General features: G+C 40.5%; 1 protein-coding gene across 3 annotated transcripts in view; it reads left to right on the top strand.

Annotated features, from left to right (window-relative positions):
* The first annotated feature begins 3,056 nt into the window (after nucleotides 1–3,056).
* Nucleotides 3,057–4,989, top strand: part of RASGRP3 (RAS guanyl releasing protein 3) — a 105,912-nt gene continuing 103,979 nt past the window's right edge. For all 3 annotated transcript variants that reach the window (XM_040496487.1, XM_040496488.1, XM_040496491.1), the window contains exon 1: nucleotides 3,057–3,336. The gene's annotated coding sequence lies outside the window, so the exon portion shown is untranslated. The remainder of the gene's footprint in view (nucleotides 3,337–4,989) is intronic.

Here is a 4,989-nt window from a genome sequence, read left to right on the forward strand (position 1 = left end):
TCTTTAAAGAAATCTTTTCCTCCCCCTCTCTGCCTGGGAATGTATATGTTCTTGCTTTTCCCTCACCAGATCTTGCTGAGCTCATTGTTTAGCCTATTCTTTCTAATATACAGGACTTTGCATTAAGGCTACAAATGAACAAGAAATGGCTGGGTCCAAAAACAATAAATCACTAAACAAAAGCAGGGAATGGGACTTTTTTTTTTTTTTTTTCATCTAGAGACTTAATTTCTTCACGTTTTCTTTGGTTTAATCTTTTTTTTAAATGTTTATTTATTTAGTTTGAAGTGGGGAGGGGCAGAGAGAGAGAGAGAGAGAGAGAGAGAGAATCCCAAGCAGCCTCTGCGCTGTCATCGCAGAGATCAATGCAGGGCTCCATCTCACAGACTGTGAGATCATGACCTGAGCCAAAATCAAGAGTCAGATACTTAACTGACTGAGCCACCCACGTGCCCCTGGTTTCATCTTATTGCAGGCAACTTGTAATTTTCCAACATTCATATTAGTAAAGTTGGCTTCGACTTGGTCCATTTTTATCAAGACTACCCCAAATGAGAGAGAGCTTTTGTCTCTCCCTTAAATACCATCAGCTTGTTTTTTCACTGCTTTTGCTTCTTTAGCTGGCTTCTCCACAGCAATAGGGAAATTAATGTGTCTTCTTAACATTGTATGTAAAAACTCTTCTAGTCTTCTAAAAGTTTTTTAAATGTTTATTTTTGAGAGAGAGTGCATGCACGTGTGCACAAGCAGGGGAGGGGCAGAGAGAGAGAGAGAGAGAGAAAGGGAGACACAGAATCTGAAGCAGGCTCCAACCTCCAGGCTGTCAGTGCACAGCCCAATGTGGGGCTCAAACCCCCAAACCATGAGATCATGACCTGAGCCAAAGTCTGACGCTTTGGCACTCCATCTTCTAGTCTTCTAAATAGGAGTCACCAGCATAAAAAGGATTTAGAAGTTTTCCTTATTCTTAGGTAAAATAAAATCAGTTGTCTAATCCTATTCATTTTTATTTTTTTAATCAAGGTATAATGGACCAGTTTCAGGTTACCACATAATGATTTAATATTTGTATATGTTATGCAATGATCACCGCAGTAAGTCGAGTTAACATCTGCCATCAAACATGGTTCTAAAATTTTAGTTTTTATTCTGCTAAGAACTCTTGAGTTCTACTCTTCTAGCAACTTTCAAATACACATCACAGGGGCGCCTGGGTGGCTTAGGCAGGTGAGCATCTGACTTCGGCTCAGGTCATGACCTCGCAGTTAATGGGTTCGAGCCCCGCATCCAGCTCTGAGCTGACAGCTCAGCTTCAGATTCTGTGTCTCCCTCTCTCTCTCTGCCCTTGCCCACTTGCACTCTGTCTCTCAAAAATGAATAAACGTTCAAAAATTTTTTTTCAAATACACATTACGGTATCATTAAGTATAATCACCAAATTCTTTTTAGAAGGTGGGATATTAGTAAGGAAAATAATTTTATAGGCCACTTCTTCTCACACTTCAGTGAGCACCAGAATCACCTGGGGTTAAGACAGTTGCTGGGCCCTGCCCCTGAGATTCTGATCCCTGTGCTACTGAGGCTACTGGTCATTAGACAGCACATGCAGCACGCCGAGTAGCCCCTCCAATCAAGAGATTCTCTAGCTTCCCCTGGATCGCTTCTCAAAGTGTTCCCCTAACGCAAAGAACAGATTGGTGATAGTAAGTGTGGAAAGACTGACAGAAAATGATAGATAATCAATAGGTAAATAATAGAATCATGTGATGGATCTTAAATAATAACAGCTTTTAAAATTTTGTCATTGGGGAGCCTGGGTGGCTCAGTCGATTAAGCGTCTGACTTTGGCTCGGGTCATGATCTCACGATTCGTGGGTTCAAGCCCCTCATCAGGCTCTGTGCTTCAAGCCCCGCATCAGGCTCTGTGCTGACAGCTCGGAGCCTGGAGCCTGCTTCGGATTCTGTGTCTCCTTCTCACTCTCTGCCCTGCCCTTGCTCATGCTCTCTCAAAATAATAATAAAATAAACATTAAAAAATTAAAAAACAATAAAGTTCTGTTGTTAAAATTAATAAGTTTTTACAGCATGGGTGCACACTACAAAAAATAAAAGGGCACTAAATATGTATATCACAAACTGATCTGTCCCCACATTCCAGATCCACACTCCCACTTTGCCAAATCAACCGTGTTTAAGTATCTTGTTTGAGTACCTGAATTTCACATTTTGAAAGAAGTTGAGAACTGCCCTCCACATAGTTTGTGCCAGTTTATACTCCCATCAGCTGTTATGGGGATGCTTATTCCTCCACACTTGAATGGTATCAAATTATCTAAATTTTGATCTGTCCATCTGATATGTGAAAAGCAATATCTAATTTTTATCTTATTTTATGTTGTATGTAATCATGAGAGAAGTTAAACATCTTTCAGTTGCAAAACCGTGGATAATCTTTAATACAGATGGGTGACCAGTCTATAAACTCAACTTCATAATTTCTTTTAACCAAAAGTGTGTGCTTTTCTCGTTCACCTGTTGATAACTTCCTTTTGTTGAACCTTACCTCCAAAAGTATTTCAACTACTTTTGAATAAAAAGAAATAAGTTTGGTGACCCCTGTGGTCTGCCCTATCCCTCATTTCCCCCAGGGAATTCTATTTATAAGCCATTCCTTTGGGAAATGAACAAGGTGACACATGTTTGCTGATGGTATTTTATATAGAAAATGATACATCTCCAAACCCAAGTTTTCTTTACGGGAAATGTCAATTTAGCAAAGTGTAGATGATAGGAAATTAAACTTTGACTCTGGTACCATTATGAAAGCTGAATTTTCCTCAGCTTGTTTATTGGTATTCACTTGAAAGAAACACACACACACACACACACACACACACACACACACACACACACCTCAGACTTTTTGAAATCAAATGCATTTCCTGCCTTCTTCTTTCCTCAGTGCTCTTACGACCAGCCTATTTATAGCCCAGAAAAGGAAAAAGCTCCACTGGAGGCAGGAAAACTAAGTTCAGAAAGAATAGGAGGAAGTGTGCCTGCCATTTAGCCAAACAACCTTTAATTCATTGAGCTCAAAGCCTAGCAGCTTCACTGTCGTTGTTAGGCGTAAACAGCTTGCAAATTTGAATTTTTTTTCTCTCCCCACTTTTGACCAGCACTGGGGCATTGAAGGTGATGGCAGTGTTTCAGAAGCCAGAACAGAAATCTCTAGGTGTTTGCACACAGATAAGAGAAACTTGTTAGGGGTTCGTGAAGTGGAAAGAGAAAATTCAAGAGAGGAATGAGCTTGATATGATTCCACGTCTGTGAGTTAAGGTAAGTGTCATTTTTAAGACTGTCCATTGTTATGTCTATAATGGATATCATGAGCAATGGGATATTAGCCAGAGACAGTATATATGCTTTGAAGGCAGGTCCTCATGAAAAGCTCATAAGCTTATTTATATTTCTGAAGAAATATAGAAATCAGTCTCAGTTATGACATATTCAGTCTTTAACAATGATATATATTTTTTTGAAATAGTATTTGTTTCCTTAAGATAGCTTTATCTCCATTAAGCTTTCTTCAGTTTCGTGATCATCAGGGGATTAAATAGTATAAATACTTTTGCTGAAGATCATTTTTGAAAAATGATTTCTAGAATTTGTCTGTTTATTCTCTTCAAAGTGCTGATTAATGATCATGTACCATTTCTTTAATCAATACTGGTTTAGAATATATTTAAATCAGCTCTCAAACTTGTGAAAAGTTACTTAACTAAAAGTTAAATTTTGTAGAAAAGTAAGTGAAGATAAAGTTGTTGTTGTTGTTGTTGTTATTGTTTTCAACACAAAGCTTCTTCTCTGGGACATTCATTTTCAGACAAAGGAGGACTTTCTTTTTATTTTTCTTTTGTTTTTTATTTATTTATTTATTTATTTATTTATTTATTTTTGGGACAGAGAGAGACAGAGCATGAACGGGGGAGGGGCAGAGAGAGAGGGAGACACAGAATTGGAAACCGGCTCCAGGCTCTGAGCCATCAGCCCAGAGCCTGACGCGGGGCTCGAACTCACGGACCGCGAGATCGTGCCCTGGCTGAAGTCGGACGCTTAACCGACTGCGCCACCCAGGCGCCCCAAAGGAGGACTTTCTAGAAGCACCAAAACAACACTGAACAGCTATGGTGATAGAAACTGTTCACCAAAATTTATTTACATTTAAGTTAGGATTTCAAAACATTCAATTAGCATGCATTTTCTGAGTGACCTGAAAAATACCACTAGCTTTGGAAGTGGAAAGGTGGAAAGGTTAAATCCAAGAAGAGTTGGCGCTGCCCACAAAAACTTGGAAAGCTCCTAGGGACATTCCGAATTCTTTTAACATCCCTTGCCATCAGACAAGCACATTTGTTGAAATGATGCACCATGTTTGCATCTACCACTGAGAACCACCCCCCATTTGTGTCCTGCAGTAACTTGATTGATGTCACAATGACCACAAAGGGATACGTCTCTAGTGGTCTGTTGAAAAGAAAGAGCAGAAGGAAACGTCGGCTGTTATTTTGGCTTATCCCAGTTCAAGGCTGGCGTGTGTAGAATCTGCTGCAAGAAGATAGCAAAGCTGGAAGCCGGAAAAAGCTGAGCCAGCCAGACTGTAACTGGTGCAAGGAGCCAAGACGTGGCTGTGGCTCCATGTGGACTTGACCGGTTGTTCTCCTTCCTAGGAGAGTTTAAGCGTTATTAGTATTTTTTTTTTTCTGTTTAGAAAAATTACAATCCAGGGGCGCCTGGGTGGCGAAGCCGGTTGAGCGTCCGACTTCAGCCAGGTCACGATATCGCGGTCCGTGAGTTCGAGCCCCGTGTCGGGCTCTGGGCTGATGGCTCAGAGCCTGGAGCCTGTTTCCGATTCTGTGTCTCCCTCTCTCTCTGCCCCTCCCCCGTTCATGCTCTGTCTCTCTCTGTCCCAAAAATAAATAAACGTTGAAA

The sequence above is a fragment of the Herpailurus yagouaroundi genome, unplaced genomic scaffold (assembly GCF_014898765.1).
Source record: "Herpailurus yagouaroundi ecotype Mexico unplaced genomic scaffold, PumYag 188, whole genome shotgun sequence".
Classification (NCBI taxonomy): Eukaryota; Metazoa; Chordata; class Mammalia; order Carnivora; family Felidae; genus Herpailurus; species Herpailurus yagouaroundi.